Below are 27,925 nucleotides of genomic sequence, written 5' to 3' on the forward strand. Positions count from 1 at the left end.
CCGGCTCTTCACTCCAACTGTGTAGATTGGACACATAGCAAAAGATTCACACTGCTGCAGCTACTCACATCTTGGGACCTACGCATTGCCTTCTGAAAGTTCACTGTGCAACACTATCCCCAGTGCATTTCCTTGAATCTCTTGTCGATGCCAGCCTAGACAATGATGCCACAGCTCTGCATCGGAGCTTCACTGATGCATCGTCTCGATACCACAAAGCATGCCTGAGTCCGGCCTTCACATTTCAAGCCTTGTCAACGGGATCCTTGACATTGATGCAGCATGAGCTCACACTGCAGCCTCACTGTATCTTGGAACCTACTCATATCGCGGCTATGCAACGCATCTTCAATGTGGATCCACGCAATGCTCCGCAACCAAGATTTAAGGCACATTGTTCAGAGGGGCTACCAGGGATTCTGCAGCTGGCCCATGCTCCATTGCAGTCTTCCTGAACTTTTGACTTTGCCCCAGTCCAGCGCATCCAGATATCCTTAAAAGCAGTTCTTGCTTCTTGGTGCTATTTTTACTTAAAATTATAAAATTCAAGATCTCTGGTTCCACTCATTGGATTTTTGTCATTTTGGCCTTGGTCTATTTATTAACTATAGTCAGGGGGTTCATGTGGAAGATAATCAAATTCATTGTGACCCATACCAATCAATGAATCATGTGTTTCACTGTGTTACAAAAATATGTGCAGGTTTAAAATGTGGGAATCACTAAAGAAGTAACACCATAGCATTCCACATTCTAGCACAATGCCCACACATCATCATCACAGGTTTCCATGCTTGTAGCTGGCCTAGAGGTAGACCAGGATGGCCCTTTTGAATTGAATGCCGATATCGCATAATTTCTGGTGGATACAGGTGATATCCACACCACTGGTAGACTGGTGAAGGTTCAAAACCTACCACTCCCAGGAGAAGAAGTCTAAGCTGCAGTCATTTCCACTAAACAATTGATTAATAAATAGTCAGCTAAGGTCCCTGTAAAAAATTATTGAATCATGAATAGCCATGAATTCATAATCAGTGAGACAAGTCGAGGTAATTTGTTAGGGCAAGACTTAGGGCCTCATTACGACTTTGGCGGTCTTTTTGGAAGACCGCCCCGGTGTTGATCATTCGACTGTCGTATTAAGAGTCACACAGTTAAGTCTGCCAAGAAACAGCCAAAAATCCAAGACCGCTAACACACTGGAGGGTAGGAAGAGGAGTTTCTACCATCAGCACCACCTGCCCGACAAAAATCCACCCACCTGATTATGAGCCACAAATCAGCACAGCGGTTTTTCCATGGCGGTAAGCCATTGTCATTATGAAGAAGAAAAAGAAAAACTTTTATTCGGTATGAAAAAATTCATCCATTAATGCAAATAATCAACAATACATTTGTTTATATAACAATAAAACCATATATAATAAAAACACCCATCAAGAATATAAACATATAAAACCTCATTCATAAAAAACAATAAGATAAAAGAATTCATTCTAAAAACTCTACACTTTTACGCCAAGTAATAGCTCCCTTCAGGAATGATCCCAGGCCCTTCCACACCAATACCTCTGAGGCCATTTGCAACCACATAAAAGCAGGACGGTATTGCACGAAACCCTTGGGCCTCAGGAGAGGTAATAGAAATCGAGTTCTAAACGGTGCATAAAAAACACAGAACAATGTAAAATGGGACAAGGTCTGTTGGGACACCCCATCATAGGGGCAAGGTCTAATAGATTTTTCCCCATACTGACCTAGCCGGAAACACAGATTACTTCTAATGATCCCCAAACGGAATTGAGATATAAGAGACCTTTCCCTCACTTCCTTTATCTCTAAGAGATAGCGCTCAGGACCCACCCACATCTTTAGCATGATGAAATCCCTGATCGATTTTTTCCCTAAGGCCTCCCCCTCCCTCTTGGTCTCCTGGATTCTCAGAAAATTATCCTTAACCCATTTCTTATTACAAATAGTCAGGCCCTCAGGATAGTCAAACAATTCAGGCCGCCCCAGATCATGAGCCATCTTCCTTATGTGCGTCAGCCAGGGAATATTCTTTGCATTGTCGCAAGCCAAACAATCCCTTAAGATATCCCTATTAAGAATGGCATGTTCGTTACTCCAGATTGAGATCCATAACAGAAGGGGAGCCAACTGGATAGTGTCCTGCACAAACTAAAGCTCCAGTTCCAGATGAAGGCAAAAACCAGGGATATTTTGTCCAACTCCCAGTAGCCTTCTACAGAACCGATTTTCTTCCACCGTAAGGGCTCGGGTATCCCTATACCCGCAAAGTGCCGCGCCATACAGCAGACAGGGAGGCATTTCCGCCCATAGATTTCAAGCAAAGGCTTGATAGGTTTACTACCTACCCTTACAGCAAAGTCAAAAGTTGCACCAACTGTTGCATGAAAAAGCACACCCCTTCTGGCAATACAGGGTTTCCAAGATCCTTTCTCATCAAAAATAACCCCTAAGTATGGGAACTCATGGACCCTGCTAATAATTTGATCCTCCACCCTTAGCTCCCCCACCCTGCTCAAGGGTCTTCCACAAACCATAAAATCAGATTTCTTAAAATTGACCTCTAAACCCTAAGCTGACATAAAGGAGGCATAGGCTCTAACTATTTCCCGGAGAACATTCATAGTGCGGGCCATGAGGACCGCGTCATCCGCGTACGTCAGCACAGGGATATCAATACCATTCACCTTTGGGACATCCCTACAATGTTCCATCAAAAAATCAGACAATCCATTTGTATATAGAAGGAACAAAGTAGGAGCCAGAACACACCCCTGGCGCACACCCCTTGAAAGCTTAAAAGCCTCTGAGCATTCCCCATTAGGCCCCACCCTCACATTTGCAACCGTTCCAGAATGGAGATATCGGAGCAGCTCTACAATATTAGGATCCAACCCTAGCTGATTTAACCTCTCCCACAATATAGACTGGTTCACCTTATCAAAGGCACAACTAAGGTCCATATAAGCAAGATAGAGTTACCCTCTATCTTTCCTGGCCTGCGTGTATTTACCGATCATCATCAGTAGGTTAAGACATTGTTCTCGCGTACCGAGGCCTTCCCTAAAACCATACTGGTCCCGGCTTAAAATATCATTTCCTATCATCCAGGCCTCCAGAAGCCTTAAAATAATCTGTCCGAGAATCTTCGCGGAAGAGTCCAGGAGAGAAATAGGGCGATAAGACTTAGGATCATTTTGTTCGCCCTTTTTAAACACTGGGACAATACATGCCAGTCTCCAAGAGGCAGGAATGCCCACAGTAACTGCTGCATTGAGAACATTTAAGAGAATAGGTGCCCATAGCTGGGGGTTAGCTTTATACAAGTTCATAGGGATAAAATCCGGGCCCGGAGCTTTATTACTAGCGCTACTCTGTATCGCATCCATAACCTCCTGGAGCGAAAACCTAATTGCTAGGTTAGGAGCCACATCATACTCGTTTGCCCGGTTATTTCTTAAGGGAGTACCCTCAAAAATTCTACAAAAGTGAATTACCCAGGCCTCCGGGGCGTTGTTACAACCAAGGCCCTCAGATGTTTCTGTTCCAAAGGAACCTCTATTTACCACCTTCCAAAACAAGCCAGGATCCTTCAGAGCTATGGCACGCTCTAACTCTTCCCAGGATTTATCTTTATGTTTTAGCTTGCTATCCGTCAGGGCCCTTTTATACTTCATTCTGGCTTCTTTTACGAGGACCCAATCTCTAGGATGTTTCTTAGTGGCCATCTTCAGGTTTGCCCTTGCATCATAGCAGGCCTTGTCAAACCAACCACATTTGCGTTTACTGGGGTGGCTGCCTACTGAAAAAAGGCAGTCTCTCACTGCTGCATTTACTACTGTTAATGCATCCATAACAGTTTTAGGATTAGGAGCCTCTGTCAAGAGTGTTTCCATAAATAAATGTAAATTTTCCCCCACCACCCTTCCTACAACTTTTTGGGAATCTACTTGTTTCCACCCAAGCCGCCTACCCTGGTCCTTTATCTCCACTGCTACAGGCCTACCTCGTCCTAATTTAGGTAGGGCCCCAGGGAGTTTAAAGGACACTATAAGGGGATTATGATCGCTGAAACACTCCCCTAGCACCTCACCCCCAATCACCAGATCTTTCATAGGTGGAGACACAAAAATATAGTCAATAGTGGATCCAGGCCCTCTTCCCACATAGGTTGGGAGTTGGTGAGTGCCTACTGCTTCTGTATCACAAAAATTCAGAAGGCCCATCTTCCTAAGTTCCTTAATTAGAACCCTGCCTCTGGAGTCCTGCAGACCATCCACTAAATAATCCTCGCAGTCACACATAAAGGGATTAACCACAGTACTGAGCCTTCCCAACTTAGCATTAAAATCTCCAGAGACAATAGCACAGAATTCCAGCCCCACCTCCTCCATTCTATATTTCAGAACCTGAAGAACGGAGAACAGGGCCCCAATTTGGCACCCCACATCCCACACAGCGTTATAAATGTTTACCAGCAAAATATTAAAGTTATTGGAGAATATTACCCATACTAGCAATATACCTTGGTGGTTGCAGTTAATTTGAAAAGCACCCACTATCTTAGAGAGGCGAATTAGGGTAACCAGGCCACCTTTCGAGCGGCCACCAAGAGACTGCACAGCTGGAATTGCAAATCTGTCATACCCGTCCCACACAGACAGCCCCTCCGACCAGGTTTCCTGAAGCATGATAACATCATAGTTAACCACACACCTAACCCACGCCTGATCAGATAACTTAGCATCATAGCCCGCAATATTCCATGAAATAAGATTACACTGTGGAGGCACCTCTTCCCGTGTAGCCAGGGTCTCGGCGCATTGTCAGTCCACCCCTTCCAAGGATAAATTACTGCTGGTGACAGTTCTTCTGCTAGTTGCCTGCAGGCTATTCTGACCTAGGGGGGGATTCCTACCAAAGCCAAGAGAAACCCCAGCACTCAATCGCATGTGGTCATAAAAATAACCCAGAGGGTCCATACCTATTGTACCTGCTCTAAGAACAGCAGGACGATAGGTAGAAAGGAGCCTTTGAGTTAGGGCAGGATATCTAACATTTATAATAATACAATCTTCATTCCCCACCTTATTTTTGGGCCCGACCCAGCCAATTCTTCTGGCAAACAGAATATCCTTAAAATCCTTACATAAAAAATCACAGTTCTTACTCAACCAATATCTAACCTTATTTGTGAGTTGGGCCGTAGACTCAGTTACCCCAGGAGCAAGAGCAGGTACATTCGTCAACACCACCACATAGGGGGCACAAGCAGGGGGGAGATCCAAACAAGCCAATGAAGGCCGGGCCGTCGGCGGATTCAGATTATCGTTCCCAGCCAGCTGCTGGCCGACCCCCCAGCTGCCACAGATTCAGGATCAGGCTGCCTACTACAACTAAGCCTATTTACAGTCCTATCCGCCCTTAATAGAGAAGTCGGTGCAGCCGGAGCAATCTCAACGCGAGCCCCCTGACACCCAGAATTTACATGATTAACCAATAGCTGAGATGTTTTTCCCAGAGGCCCCAACGACCCCGCGGCTTCCTTCGGCAGGAACAACTCCTCACTGGAATGGGATCGCCTGGTCGGGTCCACACATCCACCTACACAGTGCCTCCCTTGACTTCCTTGCACACATATCAGAGAAACTGCTTTTTCTATGGCCGATAATTTCGCCACAACGGGGGACAAAATCTCCTGGATCATTTCCTGAAATTTTGACAATAAAATAGTTACATCACAATCCAGATGCTGGCAAGGTGCAGGGTCACTGCTCGTACCCTTAGGGAGTTCCCAGAGAGGTGTTTTCGACTTGGGCATCATTTTCTTTAAGACCTTTTTTTTCCTCGGGGGAGGGCTACATTTATCCATGGGGCAGGCCGGGGGAGAAGATAATTAAAGTCTTTTACTTCTTCTGGAGGGGCCTTGGCCACCAGAACCCTCTATTGTCTCTGTTGGCTCAGCCTGAACAGGCTCAGCAGCAGCCATAACAGCACCTTGGTCCCCCCCCCCGGATAAGCCACCTCCACATCCACAACCTCCAGAGGACCACTATCTGTTGGGGCCTGACGCCAGTCCTCCAGTTCCATTGATAACCTCCTCTCTGCCAGATCGATTTCCTTTGTTACAACCCCGACAGCTCTTACGAGGAAGGAATCCAATGTGGTGGTGCCACTTCCCTGTCAACTACCACCACCACCACCCCCCAATGGACCAGTTAACGGACCTCTTTTCCTGCCCATTTTTACAGTAAAAAAGTTTCAACAGCAAAACAACAAGCAAAACAAACTAATAGATAAAAGTTAAAAACTATTTAAAGCCCACTATGAAACTCCAAAATATACTCCAAGTATTAGCAGATATATATAGTCACCCTCCACTGGAAACGAAAGAGGGGTGGCCCAGCCCAGCCTCTGACGGGCGATGACGGGCGCAAGACGGGCCCGCCCTTGAAGTCAAATTTAAAGGGCTCCTGCCCTTGATCGAAAAGACGCCGCCTCCTCTGCTGCCCAGCGCGCGTCCCGCGGTAGCGGGAGCGTGAAGTCAAATTTAAAGGGCTCCTGCCCTTGATCAAAAAGACGCCGCCTCCTCTGCTGCCCAGCGCGCGTCCCGCGGGAGCGCAAAGTCAAAATTAAAGGGCTCCTGCCCTTGATCCAAAAGACGCCGCCTCCTCTGCTGCCCAGCGCGCGTCCCGCGGAAGCGGGAACGCGAAGTCAAATTTAAAGGGCTCCTGCCCTTGATCAAAGAGACGCCGCCTCCTCTGCTGCCCAGCGCACGTCCCGCGGTAGCGGGAGCGCGAAGTCAAATTTAAAGGGCTCCTGCCCTTGATCAAAAAGTCGCCGCCTCCTCTGCTGCCCAGCGCGCGTCCCGCGGAAGCGGGAGCGCGAAGTCAAATTTAAAGGGCTCCTGCCCTTGATCAAAAAGACGCCGCCTCCTCTGCTGCCCAGCGTGCGTCATTGTGAACTGCTGCGGTCAAAAATCACATTAGACAGAACACCACACCACACTGGATAGTCTGAATTCCCTACACCTGTCACACATCCACACACCTGACACACCTACTCACTGGACTATGTAACACATCCACAAGCCTTTGCAACAAAAATGCCGTTCAAATACCCAGAGAGTAAGAGAAAAAAATTGAAATAGTACCTTCTCACCATAGGAACACATACACATCATACTCAGCACACACCCCACATCAGCAAAACAATCATATTACACACAAAAACACGCAATTCTCAACAACCCTCACGTCCCACAACGCACCACCCACACCACACCAATTAGCCAACACTGCACCATTACACTCACAACACCCCCACACAGCATCGATACAAACACTACCATGTCCCGACAAAAATACCCATGTTTCACTGATGACGAGTTGAGGGTCATGGTGGATGAAATTGTCAGGGTATAGCCACAACTGTTTGGAGCAAAGGGAGTTGTGGCAAAGGGTAGTCTACAGGGTAAACTCAATTGGCAGCCAGCCACGCACAAGGGACAACTTCAGGAAGAGGTTTAACGACCTCTGGGGGAAGGTACATTCCATGGCATCACCAAATTGCCATGCACAAGACTAGCGGTGGGCCCCTAACTCCTTCCCCACAGTTCACAACATGGGTGGAGAAGATTTTGGACATACTGCATCCTGAGCCATACTGGAATACCTGGGGGACTAAGTACCCATAACAGTCATGTCACACAACTGTATTGTCCTGGATGCCTCCTCATTACCCAAATACTCCTTAATTACCGCCATCCCCCACTGCACCTGCCACCTAGTCACCTAATTCCCCTCTCCTGCATGGCATCACTCCACTCAGCCCAACTGCCCCACAGCCCTTGGCAATGGCACATTAACGACTGGCAAAACAAAGCACTACAACTTCCAAAATGCACTAGCACAACTTCTTGAACACCTTGAATGTGCACAACACATCAAATTTAATGCATGTACAACTAAAGTACTAGCTACACCATCTTATCTATACTCACAATAGCATACAAAACAAAATACAGCTATAGCTGGGTGACCATTCCTATTGGCCATAGTTCAAATGTCCCAAGCCAGAAATAGACTGACCTGGGTTGGAAAGTAAGATGGCTTAGTCGATGCACATGCATAACATCTAGATGCAGGACTATAACCCTTGCATACTCACATACTGTGTTCCCACTAGGACACAATTGTGCATTGTACAGCTATAATTTGTGACATCTAGGAAGTCTCACAAATAACTAAATAACAGAGGTTAACAGTCATGTCAATGATCAGACAATAACACAACTCATCTGCAGTGTAATCTGTACCAAACCTTTATGACAGCTCCTAACATGGAGTAAGGCAATCAAGTCACAGAGTAGTATGTACAACAAAGGTATGCTTGCAGCATCTGTCAATGTCATTGCAGGGAATCATGTAGAGCCACTGTCATGCATCTCATGAAGAGGTACTCAAATGCACATTCCAACCTGAGCTCTGTGTCTTACTCCCTCCTCAGGTAACCCAGTCATTGCCACCAAGGAGAGGATACTAGACACTGCTACTCCCCCTCAGGATGAAGGCCCCAGCGAGGACAACATACCTGGATGTCTGGACAATGACAAACAACCTGGCCCACCTGGGACACCTGGTCAGTCAATGACTCCCTGCCTCACCCTGCCCGCTTCAACAGCCCCCACTCCTGGCGCAACCACATCACAAGCAACCATTCACCCCCAACCTGTGTCCCAAGGCCTGTTCAATCTATTGTGTGCCCACAGTACAGGGACCTAAGTTGAACCTTGACATCCCTGACAATGATGGCCCTGCTACCATTGGCAGTGGTCACACCATGCAGATGGGGCTAAAGTGCATGGGAGGGATGCTGTGGGCCAGAGGATGGGGCCTCAAAGAGACTCTACTGACCAGAAAACCATCTCCCGAGCCCCGAGAGCATACTAAAGTCCATAGGACAGGATGGGCCAAATTCTAACCATGTTGAGGGAGAATCAAAGGCTTCAGAGGGAATACCAGCAGGTTGTCATGTAGCAGTGGCAGTCACATGATGCCACAATGACTAACATTTCAGGGGTGCTGAGGGACAACAATGCCACCCTCATTGGTTCCTCAACATACCATCAGGCCACTTCTACGAGCAACCTAACATCTGGACTTTCTACATCTGTTGCAGCTAGTGGAATGGAGGCCCTGCCAGGAAAACCACAAGCCCCAGACACCTCTCTCTCTGTAGCTGAAAACCCCTCCTGAAAATGTGACGTCCACCCAGGCATCCGACTTGAGCAGATGCCAAGACCAAACCCAATGCCAGGAAGTGAACCTCTCCTGATATGTCACCCTTGTGTGCCACTGAAACACCCTGTTGACTGTTCTGAGACATGACTTCATTTTCCCATGGTACAAGGACACTGGACCTGTGTAACCAACTGGTGTAGCTACTACTTTGATGAATCCATCTACCATGAGCTAACTCATCACACCCTTTTTCCTGTAACCACTTTGATTCTGACCTTATTTATCATGATATGCATAATAAAACACAATTGAGCACAGCTACTGTATATGTGTCCTTAATAATACAACAACAATTGCCATGCTTGCCAACTGTGGTAAGATCATGCACTCCTGCATCGAACAGCCAGTGTAATAGTCATCAGACAGAAAATTCCACAGCATGAGACACATAACAACAGAGATGTCTCAGGACAGGTGTCAGAGAGGTTGCAATCCAGGCCAACACCATAGTATATAAAACATAGTTTGTTTTTGCATTTGTCACCCCTACTGGGAAGGGTGTGCCCAGACGTGTGTCCCATGCTTGCTATGCCACCAAATTCCAGCTGGCCTGGCTGATGAAGGGTGATAACCTAAAACTGATCCAGGATGCTTGTTTCTGGTCCAGGGAGGACCTGGCCTGGTAGGTTGGGCAGGACTGTTCCCCTGGGGAACAGGGTCAAGACTGATTTGCATATGGCTGGATCCCAAATGGAGTGGCATGACAAGCAAATTAACTGATGTGTTAAACCCAGATCTGTGACTGGGGTGAATGTTTGATTTGCTCTGCATTCCGTCCATCATCTGTTGTGTTTGCATTTTGCACCACAAGTGGGAAGGATATGCCCAGACGTGGGTCCCGTGCTTGCTATGCCATCAAATCCAAGCTATCCTGGCTGATGAAGGGTGATATCTTGAAACTGTTCCCAGGATGCTTCCTTCTGGTCCAAGGAGGACCTGGCCTGGCATTTTGGGCTGGACTTTTCCCAATGGGGAACAGGGTCAAGACTAATTTGTATATGGCTTGGTCCAAACTGGATTGTCATGACAAGCAAAAAAACTGATGTATAAAACACAGATCTGTGACTGAGGGTGAATGGTTGATTTTCTCCACATTCCATCCATCATCTGTTGTTTTTGCATTTGTTACCCCAAGTTGGAAGAGTATGCCCAGATGTGGGTTCGGTGCTTGCTATGCCACCAAATTTAACCTAGCCTGGCTGATGAAGGGTGATACCCTGAAACTGTTCCCAGGATGTTTGTTTCTGGTCCAGGGAGGACCTGGCCTGGAAGTTCGGCCTGGCCTGTTCCCATGGGGAACATGGTCAAGAGTGATTTGCATATGGCTGGGTCCAAACTGGGATGGTATGACAATCAAAAAAATTTATGGCTTAAACCCAGATCTGTGACTGGGGGTGAATGTTTAGTTTGCTCTGCATTCCGTCCATCATCTGTTGTTTTGCATTTGTCGCCCCAAGTGGGAAGAGTATTCCTAGACGTGTGTCCTGTGCTTGCTATGCCACCAAATTAAAGCTAGCCTAGCTGATGAAGGGTGATACCCTGAAACCGGTTCCAGGATGTTTGTTTCTGGACCAGGGAGGGCCTGGCCTAGCAGTTTGGGTTGGCCTGTTCCCATGGGGATGAGGGTCAAGACTGATTTGTATATGGCTCGGTCCAAACGGGAGTGACATGTCAAGCAAAAAAACTGATGGATTAAACCCAGATCTGTGACTGGGGGTGAATGTTTGATTTGCTCTGCATTCCGTCCATTATCTGTTGTTTTTGCATTTTGCACCACAAGTGGGAAGGGTATGCCCAGACGTGGGTCCCGTGCTTGCTATGCCATCAAATCCAAGCTATCCTGACTGATGAAGGGTGATATCTTGAAACTGTTCCCAGGATGCTTGTTTCTGGTCCAGGGAGGACCTGGCCTGGCAGTTCGGGCTGGTCTGTCCCCGTGGGGAACAGGTTAAAGACTGATTTCTATATGGCTGGGTCCAACATGGAGTGGCATGACAAGCAAAACAACTGATGGTCTAAACCCAGATCTGCGCCTGTGGGGTGAATGTATGATTTGCTCTGCATGCTGTCCATCATCTGTAGTTTTTACAACATAGGATAGCCAGTATTCCAATCTGCAAATAGTGCTTGACAGAGAGTATTATCAGGATGGAAGGCATGGTGGCACACAATGCCATAGTCACCCACCTACAAAGCAGGGGCTCCCAGAATGGGCCTATAAAGCACCAGGTATAGACTCTTCACATACATATAACATATGATCACATACCCCATGGAACACACATATGACATCTCTGAGGACCCAGTACATTAACCATACACAAACATAGGGTCTATACCTGCAGTAATGTTCTTACTGCTTTGTTACTATACCGGTATTGGCACCTTAGACGGCAATATCAGAATACAAACACAGCTAGGCCCCATGGTCATCACAATCTACTCCACCCACTGTGTAGCCAGAGGCCATGATACATTTTTCACATAAGTGCCATATACTTCAACTGACATGACAAGTACCATTTCACATCCCCCTAACCCCACTGGTAATAGGACATGACGAAGCTGTCACATTTCCACATGTATGAAGGGAGTACAAACGAGTTTTCATTCTACTGTAACTATATCCAATTTACCTGCCATCTGTCATTAACAACTCCCAGGTCTGTGATCTACTACCGTTGGCTACTGACAATGAATACCTCAAGCCATAGGTTGCTTAGGCAAACAGGAAATTGCAATTGCAGTGAGTGGAACGAAAGAAAAGAGGATAGGAGAATGCAAAAAACATAGCACAGTAAAGAATAGTTTATTCCAGAAGTGAATGTTGGGATCAGAAGTAACAATACATGTTTGGGTTGACCCTCTATTACTGTACACCTTACAATCTATCAGTCTGCTTCCACAACTCACATATAGACATTGGAGCCCAGTACACCACCACTGATTAATCTAGTCAGGAGGTGTTATGCCAGCCATCAACATCAAAATGAGCACAATCAACATTTGTAAAGGTCCACTTCACATACCTGGATCTCAGTAGAAGTACTGATTGATGAACTCTGTCCTAGAGTCAGCTGCTCCTTCTTCCTCTGGATCGTCATCACTTGCCATATCAGCATTAGCGGCCACTAGTCCTGCTGACTCCCCCTAATCAGCTATCAATGGTATCTGACGTTTCAGGGCTAGTTTGTGGAGCATGCAGCAGCCAACAATTATTTAGCATACTTTGTGAGGTGAGTAGAGGAGGACACCTCCAGATTGGTCCAGGCACCTGAATCTTAACTTTAGCCCGAATGTATGCTAGATTACATGCCTTGTCCTCCCATGTGCCTCATTGTAATGGAGTTCCCCTGGCATGGTTTGACCCTCACTGGTGTCAACAGTCAAGGAAGGTTTGGATAGCCAGCGTCACCTATGAACACAATTGTAGAATAAAACATAAATAGCTTCAGCCACTGGCTATTATGTGATGACAGGTGACTTAACACTGAAACACAGAACACAATGCATACTTACCAAGCAGCCAGGCACACTCTGTTTGTAGTTGTGCCATCAGATGTGGGACATTGCTGGTCTGCATTATGTAGGAACCATGCACTGATCCAGGAAACTTGGCTATGACTTGTGAGATGTACTTGTCTGCCACACACACCAACAGTACGTTGATTGAGTGGTAGTTCTTCATGTTCCTATACACCTGTTCATTGGCACTGGGAGGGACCAGGGCTACATGGGTGCCATCAATGGCTCCTACCACATGAGGAATGTGTCCCATCTCATAAAAGTCTGCCTTCACAACCGCCAAATCGATCTTTGGGAGAACCTGATGTAGCTGTCCAGGTGCTTTAATAATGCACACAGTACATCCTTTAACACCAGACTGAATATGGGCTGAAACATCCCTGATGTGGCAAGGAAATATAGCACTGAAAATACTTGAACAATGGGATGTATGCAATAGGGATTGCGAATGGCTGGCATCAGATCTGGCTCCAACTTTGTACATAGATCCATGATGGTATGACGATTTAGATGATATGTTTGGATGACATGCCTGTCCTCCATGCTCAACTAGTAGATGGTACACTGGTGGTTGTCTCACTCTCCTCATGGCAGGATAACTATGTTGAAAGGAGTGAATCTATAATGGGTTATGCAGTATGCACACATCACCAACACATTGTATATTACCTGACACCCAACATCTGTAGAGGTGTCATAGGACTGCTGACATATAAAATACAGACTATAGATATGCACCTAATACACCCTCATTGCTGCACATTGGCTTACATGTAAATTGGAATGTACATATGAAACATATTCATTGTACATGTGTGGGTGGCATTGCTGTCATGGACTCATTACACATGTGTTTTGGTATCTACCTATACCTAGCTGTGGCCTATGTACCTCAGAGTCGCTTTACTTAGTTCTCAACATATGGACAGCCTGAACACGTCATTGTGTAAAGATTGTCACAATATGTTGCATAACCATGATGGCCCAACATACGGTTACACTGAAAATAGGGAAAGTAAGGGACATATTTATATCTGTTTCACCGAACTAGGGTCATTTTTTTTACTCTAATTCGGTGCAAAACGAACTCAATATTTATACTTTGGCACTTGACCCGTCTAGCACCAAAATGTATGGAGTTAAAGTCATTTTTTGGGCGTGGAAAACGACCTCACCTTAATGAGATGCAAGATAGGCGTTCCCGGGCAAAAAATGACTCTTTGGCCTTAACGCCATATGTATACTCCCATGCAAAAATGGTGCACGGTAGGGCGGAGGGGTAAAAAAATGGTGAAAAGATAGCTTTGCCCGATTTTTTAACGCCTGGGTCAGGGCAGGCATTAGGGGACCTGTGGGCCTATTTCCATGGTGGAACACGCCCACAGGTGCCCACCCCAAGCCCCCAGGGACACCCCCACCCACACCAGAGGGACAGTGGAAGATGGGGGACCCCACCTCAGATAAGTATAGGTAAGTACAGATAAGTATTTTATTTTATTTTGTAAAGTGCCATAGGGGGCCCTAAAATGGGTCCGCATACATGGCACAGGGTGCATGGCCATGCCCAGGGTACCCTGGTCCCATGTGCTGGCCATTGGTGTGGTGGGCATGACTCCATATTTCTGCACAGAATGGTAAGCCTACCTAGCAAAATCTATCCTGCTACACGATCCATTACTCCAGTCAATCTAACTAACAAACTCTCATATCCGCGGATCAAATTAACTCAGAATTATACTAAAATTGTACTCAGATTTCCCTATACTCATACACCACTAAGGGGGTCATTACGACCTCAGCGGTCTTAGAAAAAGACCGCCGAGGCCGCAGGAGACAGAATACCGCCATTGCCGGCGGTATTCCTGTCTCCCTATTATGACATTTCCGCTGGGCCAGCGGAATTGTCAGAACAACATTGCAGCCGGCTCGTAATAGAGCCGGCGGCAATGCTGATGTGCAGCAGGTGCAGAAGCGGGTGCCCGAAATTCGGGCAGTGAAATGCGCGACGGGGCTATCCCTGGGGGCCCCTGCACTGCCCATGCCAAGTGCATGGGCAGTGCAGGGCCCCCCAGGGGCACCCCAAGTCCCCTTACCGCCAGCCTTTCAATGGCGGTGTTTACTGCCACGGACAGGCTGGCGGTCGGGGACTCATAATCCCCAGGGCACCGCTGCCCTGGGGATTATGACCGCCAGGTGGAAACCTGGCGGGAAAGTGGAGGGGCCGGCGGTATGGCCGTGGCTTTTCCGCCACGGTCATAATTGCTGGTGGAACACTGCCAGCCTGTTGGCGGTCTTACCGCCAACTTACCGCCGGCCGCCAGGGTCGTAATGACCCCCTAATTCTTTTTGCGTTCCGGAGTAGAGTGCTACTCGCCGAAAAGCGCTTCGACCCCTCGTCAGGGGTAGTAAGCGTATAAAAATACTATTACGATACAATACAATAGAATGTATATGTATTTATTTATTTATTTTCTGCCTTGCATCTGGGCCAACCAGTTGTTGGTTCCAAGGTTACATTTTTGTCCTGCCTTTCATTCCTCATGGCTGGTTTGGAGTTGGATGCTTTAGTTTGTGTGTAAGTATGTTTTGTATGTGTGGTGGTTGTGCCAGCATGTGTTAATGTGTGCATTGCATTTGTCCTGCTGTGATGGCTGTGTATTATGTGATGGGCACGTATGAGTTTGGGACATGGATTTATGTTGTTATTATGTGTAGTGGTTATATTGATAAGTGTTATTTTGAGTGTTGTGTGTCCTTGTGTGGTTGTACTGTGTGCGTGGTGATTGGTATGTCAGATCTGTTGTGGTGTGTGTTGACGGGTATGATGTATGCCTTTTTGTATTGATGTGTGATTGTGTGTGTTGGTTCTCTGGTGTTGTTAGGTTGTGGTGTATGTATGATTAGTCAAGTGGTGGTTTGTATTGTGGATGAATGATGGTGTTTTCGAGGTGTTGCGGTTGTGGTGTTGTTGTGTCATTTGGTTGTGTTGTGCGTTGTCGATTTTGACTGTGCCAGTGCTGTGTATCTGGGTGTTGGTGTATGTTTTGGAACTCTGTGTGTGTGTTGGCCATAGTGTGTATATTATGTATGTGCATGTGTATATCTGGCTGAGTGTGGGTGTGCATGTCAGTGTGCGGGTAAGTGTGTGTGTCACCATCGCCACCCATTCATGATATTATGTTGTGTGTTTGTAGATACATTGGCATTGTGCAACGGTGACAGGTAAATGTGGTTACTCACAGTTTCTGTCATTGTCTCAGAGTTGTTGGGCGAGCAGAAGCAGCAGGGAGACGTGTAGCTCAGGTTCCATGGCGGCTCATGATGGGTACGTGTTCCTGTGGGTGAGTGCATGCTTTTATACTGTTGGTTTCTGCCAAGGTTTCCATGATGGTGCGAACGCAGCAGAAACCTTGGCAGTGTGCAGCCTTGTAATCTGTCCAGCGGGAACATGGTTTCCGCCAGCCTGAAGGTGGCTACCGGCGTCAATGGTGGCCTGACTACATTGGCGGTGCCGGCGGTGGATTGGCTGTATTCTTGTGGGAAGACACCATGGTCATAATTTTGCGGTCTTCTCTGCCAGCCTGTTGGCCATTGGACGCCACCGCCAACATGCCGTCATGAGGCTGCCAAACTCATAATGACCCCCATATTCTGTAAATTCATTTGTGTAATTTGCTGTACACCAAATGTTGTTGGCATTCAAGCAAAGGATGAAAACTTGTTAAAGGACCTGATTTTGGTCTTGAAGGAGTTAAATTCTCTGTCACAAATGTGACGGATATCCCATCCGACGTATTATGATCCCATTACCTCCTATGGGGATTGTCATACAGCGGAGGGATATCAGTCAGTTTGGTGACCGAGAATTCCCTCTGCCAAAACCTAAATCAGGCCTAAAATCACTATAGTTAGGAGTTAAAATGTTCACAGTTTTCCCCGAGCAAGACTTAACTACAGATTTAAGTAATACAGTGAAGAAGGAGGTTTGGGACTTTTTTAGTAAAAAAAAAAAGATTGTGAAAGTGCAGAGCAAGTACACATCACAATAAAAAAGAATGTAGTGTAGCCCTGTATTCTTTAATAAAGCTTACTCATGAGGCAGAGGAAGGGATTTCAACTGGTACTGATAAAAAGATTGAGCTGGGCATTCTAAAAGAAGTATTAGGGAGCTCATGAACCTCTCTGACCATGGGAATAAAGAACGTTTGTGGAAAATTGAGTACAGTAAAGAACCTACATTAAATTAATGATGTAGTAATCCCTTGTTGTCTGTAGAAATAGTGTTTCAGATTCCTCAAAGCCCAGTAGTTTACAATGATAGATTTGTGTCAAGCATTTGTTTTATTTCTGCTTCATGAGAGGAGTCAATATCTTTATGTGATCAAATTCTGCAATAGAATTCTGGTATGGGATTGTATTACAGAATATTGACAACGCCAGTATTGCCACATACACATATTGACACCACAAAATCATAAACCATTATATCAACAATACATTTACCTTATGCAAAATACCAAAACATTGAAACCCAAAATGTCATTATGAAACAGGAGCCAAAACTACCACTGTTATCATGCAATATATTTTAACCCACAATATTGACACTCCCATAGTGATGCATTAGCGGGATTTATGAGGTCAAAACACGAGTATTGACTTAGGATAATTGGCTTTATTATATAGTTTTGGCATTAAATACAGATTCCAACAATGACTTCTACTGTTCTTCTCACTCAGTAATTACTCTGGCTGGCCACCATGGAAGACTGGCGCCCCTCGAAAAACAAAATATAAGCCACAGGTAATTGTTCAGTACTATTTCACAGTTATTTTATGAGGCGAGTTTGTGGAGAAGGTCACCTTTTTCTTGTATATTTTCCTGACCCATCACCATGTGCATGAAAATAGGTGAAAGACTCTTATATAGAATTTCAAAATAAATGCAACTGAAATTATGTCTTTCAAAACAGAACAACAACATGTTTATTCGGTAATGTACTCAGTGCCCTCTATATAAAGAGAGTATTTTAAATTAAACATACGTTCATAAACTGCTCGAGTCTTGTTTCTCCCCGAGTTAGCAGTCTCTCTTAGAAAGAACGGTCTAATAACAAGCGTCCAATTCTGTTCCCTCCCATCCTTCCTGCATCATCTACCATAATGACCCAGCAAGCAGTGGCATAACTGGGCTAGCCACTCTCCTCCAGGAGCATGGTGGAGCAATCCGCTTTGTCGGTAGCCTCCTGGCTTTCTCACTTCTGCTTTGCAGAGTCTGTCTCCTCCTCCTTGGCAGGCACTTCTTCTATCACAACATCTCTCAGCTCCAGAACGCTCGGCTCCTCGCACTCCTCCGGGCTTTCCTGTCTCCACCTTCTTTTGCCTCCTGGGATGCTATGGTGTTTAAGGACGTCACCTGCACCATTCTATCAGAGTTTGGGGAGTTAAAAGGGCCACCTATTCCTCATGTCTCAGGGCTTCTTTTTGACGTTGGATCCCCGAATCAAAGATAGATGAAAGTGTACTGATTCCAGTCTCTCTGGCTTAAACTTCTTATATGGGGCTGCACATTGAGGTGATTAGATTCCTCATAATAGGTGTTGGGAGACACATTCCATGGATAGTCGTCCTCTTCATTCTCCCCACTGGAGTCAGGAGATTTAGGACCTCATTACGAGTTTTGCAGACCGCGGATAGCCAAACACGCAGTGGCAGTTGGACTGCTATACTCCTGGTGGTCTGATTGCCAGATTATAAATTTATAAATAAAAAAAGAATGATGCCACTGCCAGGATCATGGATCCAGATGGGTTGGCGGTGGTCGAAGTCATGGTCAGCCTCTGCAGTGCCTCATTCGGTACCGCCGTGCTTATCACAACTTCACTTTCTGCCAGCCTTTTCATAGCAGGGTCCCCACCATGAAAAGGCTGGTGGAAAGCCAGTGCTGGGGGCCAAAGGGGGCCCATGTACTGCCCATGACTATGTTGTGTCAGTGCAGGGGCCCCCCTCAAAGCACCCTCAGAATGCCCACTATCTGCCATTGCAGACAGGGCACATTCCAAGGGTGTTTGTGTATTACAGCATAAGCCTCGGCTCCCTACGGATGGCCCAATCGAAACATAGTAATACAACGGGGGTGGGGCCACCAGCTTGATGTGCAGCTTCATCCCCACCATATTGGCAGTCTCGGTGGCAATGCCATTCACAATCAGGCCCTTAGTATTTCAACACATAGCTATCATTGCACACTATAAAAATATCAACAAACCACACCATCAACATTAAAATGCATAAATATACAGATAAATAGAGCTTTAAGAATATGACAGACATAATTTTATTACAACAACTAATAATGCAAGCTAATTATGAACTAATACATGAGGTTACATTTAACAAAGCAGTCTAAAAGAAGGAAACTATTTTACTATCCTCATACCTGCACTCAGATGTAATGAAAGCCAGCCACTCTTCTCAAATACATACATACCACTACAAAACTAGAAAGCAACTAACTAATGTTTTTCCTAACTAACTCCAAACTTCCTTAAACTAAAGTAATATTTTTTAAAGTAATACATGGATTTCTATTCTTTTTTCAACGCTAAAGTGCCAAAACAAGGAAGAAAAACTTGAAACCAATGCAACCAGCTATAAATAAGGAAGACTGAGTCCGCATTGAAGTATAAAAAGAATGCAAACAGCTATAACTAAACTGTTTACATAATTAATATAACACACTAAACACTTTAGATAATGTTGTTTATATTTTCTAACATAAAAAAGAGTTCAATCTGTCCAAAGAAGCAACAAACACTGTTTTCCAGAAAGATAAACTTCTTCTAACATACCTAGGCTACATCTACAACAAAAAGCTTAACAACAAAGAACTTTGCCACTGGGAATGCACCATATATTGGTCAAATGATCTCTATGGCAGGGCCATTATTGTACATGATATAGTAGAAAGCACCACTGGGCACAATCAGCCACAAACAATGGCAGAAATAGATGTCAAAAATATAGCTCAAGCCCTCAAGGAAATGTTCACAAACTCTAGTGCTCCAAGTGAAACAGTACTAAAAGAGTAAGGGGCATATTTATACTCTGTTTGCACCGAATTAGCGTAATCTTTTAAAACTCTAATTCGGTGGAAAACTAACTCCATATTTATACTTTGGCGCTAGAACCGTCTAGCGCCAAATTTATGGAGTCAAAGTCATTTTTTGGATGTGGAAACCTACCTTGCCTTAATGAGATGCAAGGTAGGCGTTACTGTGCAAAAAATGACTCTATGGCCTCAACGCCATATTTATACTCCCGTGCAAAAATGGTGCATAGGAGGGGTCAAAACTGGTGCAAAGCTTGCTTGGCCAATTTTTTAATGCCTGTGTCAGGGCAGGCATTAGGGGACTGTGGGCCTATTTCCATGGTGGAACACTATGGAATAATCCCACAGATGCCCTCCCCAGGCCCCAGGGACACCCCCACCCACACCAGAGGGACAGCAGAAGATGGAGGACTCCATCTCAGACAAGTATAGGTAAGTACAGGTAAGTATTTTATTTTATTTTATAAAGTGCCATAGGGGGCCCTGAAATAGGTCCCCACACATGGCACAGGGTGCAATGGCCATGCCCAGGGGACCCTGGTCCCATGTGCTGGCCATTGGTGTGGTGGGCATGACTCCTGTCTTTTCTAAGACAGGAGTCATGTGGTATGGATGGTTTTGCATCAGAAAATGACTCTAGGCAGGTTAGACTCTAACCTGCCTAACATCATTTTTTAGTGCAAAACCCCCTTCTTCCATACTGCCAGCCCCACCCGACTAATGTCATTTTTTTTTAGCTAGCCTACCCTTTGCACCGGCTTGCACCATTCCATAAATATGGTGCCCGGCTGGTGCACAGAAATATTGCATGCCGGTGCTAAACTTTTTGGTGCAAAACTGTGTTAGTGCACTTTTGCCCCAAAAAGTATAAATCAGGGCCTAAGCCTATAAAATCCAATCCCACTGCGTAGCTTTGTCAACAGGATCCTTGAAATCAATGCAACAGGACCTTGCACTGTAACTGTGCCTAATTTAACACAATTTCACTAGAAAGAGACACACAGAAAAAAAAACCTAAACCATCTCCTAAAAACTTTGCAGGAATACTAGGGGCGGCTCCTCCATTAGGGCAGAGGAGTGTTGGTCTCCCACCAGCAGCAGCAGCTGCAAAACCTTTACAAGAAAACATTTTTTAAAAATGCATGTATTATAATTTGCTTGTAAAGGGGCAGGGACACGGGGGTGAGAGTGTGCACTTTCCCTCGTAGCGCATGTTTGTTTGGCTGGCCATCTCGGGCACAGTTGCCGGGCTGCAGAGAGCATGCACAGGCTCCCAGTCTGCCTGGGAGTGCCCTGGCTAAGTGCTCTCAGCCAATCCTGATGCTGCTCTGAGCAGTGTCAGGAAAGGCAGCAGGGCAGGCTGGGAACCTGTGCTTGCAGCAGAGGAGACGGATAAACAGAGCGGCGCAGCAGCATGCAGGTGTTTTGTTTTTCTTTTAGAAAGGAGAAATGTGGCACAATGGGGAGAAGTGTGGCACAATAGTTAGAGTGGCAGACCCTAATGCAGAGATCTGGTCCGGGACCAGGGTTCATTTCCCACCTCAGGGGGTCTTGGGCTCAATTCCCTTGGACCAGATAATTCTCACCTCTGTGCCTAATCTAATTAATGGATCCCACTATGGGCAATAGCTTGCTTAATCTCCACAACAGCCCTCACAGGGCTTGGATGCCTGGCTTCAACCTGGGGCTGTCCAGGAGTGGGTGCCTCACAGGGAAAAGCCAGGAGGGGTTCCACAGCGGTATGCATACAGTGCCTTGAGACCCTAACGGGCGAGAAGTGCAAAGTCTACAGTTTTAATAATTTAGGGCCAGATGTAGCAATATTCTGAATTGCAACCCGCAATTTGCGAGTCGCAATTCAGAATGTTGGATGGTGTCTCTGACACCATCTGCAACTCGCAAGGGGGTCGCAAAGGCCCACCTCATGAATAATCATGAGGTGGGTCGCAATTCGTGACCCCCTTGCGAATGGCGACCCTCACAGGGATGGCGGACTGCTGCGGACAGCAGACCACCATGTCTGTGACTGCTTGTCAATAAAGCAGTTATTTTTTTTTGTAATGCAGCCCGTTTTCCTTAAAGGACAACGAGATGCATTACAAAAACAAAAAATGAAACGTTTTAGTTTCATTTTTTCAGAGCAGGTAGTGGTCCACATGAAAAAATGTGTGCAGTGCCATTCACAACGGGGAAGTGGTCCTTTTTCAAATGAGTTACCACCCATATCAAAAGGGTGCAAACTGCGATTGGTTTGCGACCGCGTTCACGGGCACAAAGCAATCCTGCAGTGCACTGTGACTCACAATTAGGAAGGGAACACCCCTTCCTAATTGCGACCCGCAAACCCGTTTTGCGATTCGGTTACCAGGTTACTGAATCGCAAAACGGGGTTTGTGCATTGCAAAGTGATTTTTGCACGTCACAAACAGCGAAATTCGCTGTTTGCGATGTGCAAAAATCTTCGTAAATCTGGCCCGTAATGTTTATTTCCCCCTCTCCCCGCGGGCTGGCTTGCCCTCTCCACGCCCCACGAGCCGCGACTGAGAAATTCACAGCCCCGACAACCAACTACTTTCCAATTCAAAATAGATTTTTGTACTACATGAGAATAAAAGTAATAATGAACAAGAAGTTTTAAGTTTGCAACAGAACAAAACCTGCAGACATTAAAACAGTGCATCATATATGGTTAATGGATGGCACCTTCAAAATATGTCTATTACCTTCTTCCCAATTATATACCATCCTTGGACAAATAAATGCATAACATCATATACCATTGCTTCCTGTTTTCTTGGTTTACTTCCAAATAAACAATCAAAAACCTATCTAGAAATGTTTAATATAAGGAACAAAAACTGTGACAACCAGTCACCAACTAAAATCGTCATTGATTTTGATTTTGCTATGATACATTACAAAATACTATAACTACAGGGATTGTATTTTCCTTATAACACAACCATATGGAACCACTTATGAAAACCACTTTACGTATTGAATACTCCAAAACATAGAACAGTCCATGTCCAAATAAAATAAAAATAAAAACTATGTGTACTAGCATCTGTGCCACTAAAAAGAGCAACAAGAGTTTATAACCTACAATCAGATTCTAAATGATACAAAGAAAATGGAGAGAAATTAACCACACTCTTATATTACTTTGAGGACATGAAGCCAGGTTCCACATTAACTGGTAGAATGCATATGAATGCACCCTAAACAAAGAATCCAAAACAAACAATAAAACAAACTGGTGGCACAACTCATTTGAAACCACAAATGGCAGGCACCACCTAAACATATACTAATTCATTAAAATAATACAAACAGAACACAACTACCAAACCTTAAGAATTCTAAAAGTCCTAAAACAAAGAGTATCAAAAAAGTACTTCACACATAACACTTTGTAAAAGTTTACCTATACAAATAATTACTACCCCAAGACGATTTAGACACCATTTGCATACTCAAATATAAACAAGTAAAGTATACCAAACAAAGAACACATTCAAAGTTTTTAATTTGAGTATCTAAAAACATTTCACTCTACTAAATAAAATGCATAGATTTTGACAAACTAAGCACCAGACACAAAATAAACATAAGTAAGTACAGATATTATAATCAATTGCAATTTAACATAATTACAGAAAGCAACATATAAATATAAACATTCCATCATACAAAAATATTCTGATTAATACTCAAAATTCAACAGCAGAAGGGTGCCTTGATAATTTCATCAGACCAATATAAATCCAGAAAAGGTAACTGAGATATTACAAAAATCAACCAAAAACTTATTTGTAAAAATAGCTACTTCAAAAATATACATCAATACAGTTATAAAAATCACTCCAAGTTCTATGAAAACATATCTATAAAGCCAAAATAAAAAGGCCTCCAAACATAAAATCCTGATATAAGGCATCTTCTCCCAATTGAAGAAAAATCACATAAATACAACCCACTCAACATAAATGCAAATAACAATAAAAAACAATTAAATAACATACACCTAATCAACATACATTTCATATACAGGGAGTGCAGAATTATTAGGCAAATGAGTATTTTGACCACATCATCCTCTTTATGCATGTTGTCTTACTCCAAGCTGTATAGGCTCGAAAGCCTACTACCAATTAAGCATATTAGGTGATGTGCATCTCTGTAATGAGAAGGGGTGTGGTCTAATGACATCAACACCCTATATCAGGTGTGCATAATTATTAGGCAACTTCCTTTCCTTTGGCAAAATGGGTCAAAAGAAGGACTTGACAAGCTCAGAAAAGTCAAAAATAGTGAGATATCTTGCAGAGGGAAGCAGCACTCTTAAAATTGCAAAGCTTCTGAAGCGTGATCATCGAACAATCAAGCGTTTCATTCAAAATAGTCAACAGGGTCGCAAGAAGCGCGTGGAAAAACCAAGGCGCAAAATAACTGCCCATGAACTGAGAAAAGTCAAGCGTGCAGCTGCCACGATGCCACTTGCCACCAGTTTGGCCATATTTCAGAGCTGCAACATCACTGGAGTGCCCAAAAGCACAAGGTGTGCAATACTCAGAGACATGGCCAAGGTAAGAAAGGCTGAAAGACGACCACCACTGAACAAGACACACAAGCTGAAACGTCAAGAGTGGGCCAAGAAATATCTCAAGACTGATTTTTCTAAGGTTTTATGGACTGATGAAATGAGAGTGAGTCTTGATGGGCCAGATGGATGGGCCCGTGGCTGGATTGGTAAAGGGCAGAGAGCTCCAGTCCGACTCAGACGCCAGCAAGGTGGAGGTGGAGTACTGGTTTGGGCTGGTATCATCAAAGATGAGCTTGTGGGGCCTTTTCGGGTTGAGGATGGAGTCAAGCTCAACTCCCAGTCCTACTGCCAGTTCCTGGAAGACACCTTCTTCAAGCAGTGGTACAGGAAGAAGTCTGCATCCTTCAAGAAAAACATGATTTTCATGCAGGACAATGCTCCATCACACGCGTCCAAGTACTCCACAGCGTGGCTGGCAAGAAAGGGTATAAAAGAAGGAAATCTAATGACATGGCCTCCTTGTTCACCTGATCTGAACCCCATTGAGAACCTGTGGTCCATCATCAAATGAGAGATTTACAAGGAGGGAAAACAGTACACCTCTCTGAACAGTGTCTGGGAGGCTGTGGTTGCTGCTGCACGCAATGTTGATGGTGAACAGATCAAAACACTGACAGAATCCATGGATGGCAGGCTTTTGAGTGTCCTTGCAAAGAAAGGTGGCTATATTGGTCACTGATTTGTTTTTGTTTTGTTTTTGAATGTCAGAAATGTATATTTGTGAATGTTGAGATGTTATATTGGTTTCACTGGTAATAATAAATAATTGAAATGGGTATATATTTTTTTTTGTTAAGTTGCCTAATAATTATGCACAGTAATAGTCACCTGCACACACAGATATCCCCCTAACATAGCTAAAACTAAAAACAAACTAAAAACTACTTCCAAATATATTCAGCTTTGATATTAATGAGTTTTTTGGGTTCATTGAGAACATGGTTGTTGTTCAATAATAAAATTAATCCTCAAAAATACAACTTGCCTAATAATTCTGCACTCCCTGTATCTTGCACATATAATATATATGTGATAAAACTAAAGCCTACACTAACCTACCACCAACTAAAACAATAATAAATAATCATAGCACGGAAACCTAACGTTACATCAAAACCACAACTATATTCTAGACAGTATACACAATACCACTACCGACATCAAAAAACAACTAAACGTACCACAATACATTTATACTCACAAAATAACAATGAAATGTAAAAGTAAAAGTAAAATTAAACAAGTCTAATCTTACCCAGCGAAGGCTTAAACCCTCGCGACCATAACACGTCTGAATTCAAACAAAGGAAAAAAGACTCAAATCACATAGAAGCGGTAAAGAAAAGAGTGTACTAATGGAAATAAAAATAGGAAAACATGTATTTATTGTTTTTTAAATGTAATTCAAAACAAAAAATGTTAAAAGATATATAGGTAAACCTAAAAATGTGTATGACTTTTTCAATATCAAATATCTGATCAGCATGTGTGAAAATATTATATTTTGTTTGTAAATAAATAATCATAATGTTGCAAATTTATACAAGAATAAAACATTTAAAAAATGCAAATTAAAATGTTAAAATCTATTGCAAACACGTTTTGAAAAATGTTGTAAATTTTATAAATGTATGTATAACAAAAATATAAAATTATTAATACTGTTTGAAGGCCTGATTTTGAGTTTGTGGATGGGTTACTCCATCACAAATGTGATGGATGTCACGTCCACCATATTGCAAGTGCCATTAGATAGGGTGCACTTCAAATGTGGCAGACAGGATTTCTGTCCCATTTTTGACAGAGCAACTCATCTACCAAACTCTAAATCAGGCCCTATGTGTTGTCAGAAGTATTAGTTAAAATGAAACTACTATAAATGTATTTCACTACAAGTATATTTTATTTAGAAGTGAAAAATGATGATTGTAGAAAGAAATAAACACATTTTTTTTTAAAACAATTGAGTACTTTAATAAATGAAAATTAAAAAATGTTTTCACTGTCAATGAAATTAAAATGATATGCCATACTATTGGATGAATTCAATGTATTTAAAATATTGTAGCACATCTATGTTTGTGAAAATAACCTAAAGTCCTTTATTAAATCCCACTGTGGAAATATATGAGGCAGGGGAGCTGCCTTATATGGAGCAGAATTGTGGGGCTTTAACAGCCAGTAGAACATCTTACAAGTCAGGGAAAACTATTTTATTAGACACATTGCAAGGCTGATGAAGGGCACCCGATTAGTACCTTTAAGATTGAATCTTGGGTTGAATAATATTGCAGAACACGTAGCACTGAAGCCCCACCTTATACTGGATCCCTCTCTGGAAGACAGAGGAACTGGAACCTTTTAGGGAGGGAATCAGAGACCTATTAGGGCACTCAAGCTGTCTAAATAAGGTCATTTGCCGGCAAGAAATTAAATCAGCCTGGGCCGATTTGGGCTTCCACCAGTTTTGGGGGAACCCCGAGTCAATCCCTGCTGATGCGGCCACACTAGTCAAGTAAAGATATTAGGAGAGGGTAAATGATTGGATATCCCAGAGGAGTAGGTTGTGTCATTTAACGATGGAATTTCTGCTTGTCAAGCAGGAGCCGCTGGCTGAACATTTTTCTGACCTGCCCATACCTGCCAACGGCCGTTCCCTATTCCTCCAGTTCAGATATGGTACCCTACTTGTAAAGGCTTTCACTGCTTGGTGGTCATCGAATAGACTAGAAGACAACAAATACAAACTGTGTCAATTAGGAGAGGAATCAATTGAACATTTTTTTTTTGTTTGTCCCAAATATGTGGTTTCCAGGAATACATTGATTATCCCACTCTGTAAAAATCTGTCTCTATATGACTGCGCCAATGCCTATAGAATTTGTAAAAATTACACATCTACAGTGGTAGTAAGTGCCATTGGCAAATATTTGTCAGCTGCCTGGTCTACCTGTTGCAGAGCCATTGAAGCACTTGGAATGGAAGGCTTAGAATAAGTATCTTTAGCTGCAATGTTTTGCACAGGGCTATTGGCCCGGTCTCAAAACATGAAATTTTAATTTTCTCACTTTTGTATTTTCATCAAAGTTTAATGATGATGTAGAATCCATAACAGAGCCCTAAAGAACTCAAATGGGATAGCACAGAATGACAATTTTTATATGCGATGTTTTACACAGGGCTATTGGCCTGGCCTCGAAGCATGAAGTGTTATTATTATTTGTATTACTATTACTATAGCCTTAGAACCCGCCGTAGCGGGCTCTACCGGCTATTAAAGGCCCGCTCCCGTGTTGGGAGAGGGCCTTTAATAGCCGGTAGAGCCCGCTACGGCGGGTTCTAAGGCAT

Source organism: Pleurodeles waltl, chromosome 5 (genome assembly GCF_031143425.1).
Source record: "Pleurodeles waltl isolate 20211129_DDA chromosome 5, aPleWal1.hap1.20221129, whole genome shotgun sequence".
NCBI lineage: Eukaryota > Metazoa > Chordata > Amphibia > Caudata > Salamandridae > Pleurodeles > Pleurodeles waltl.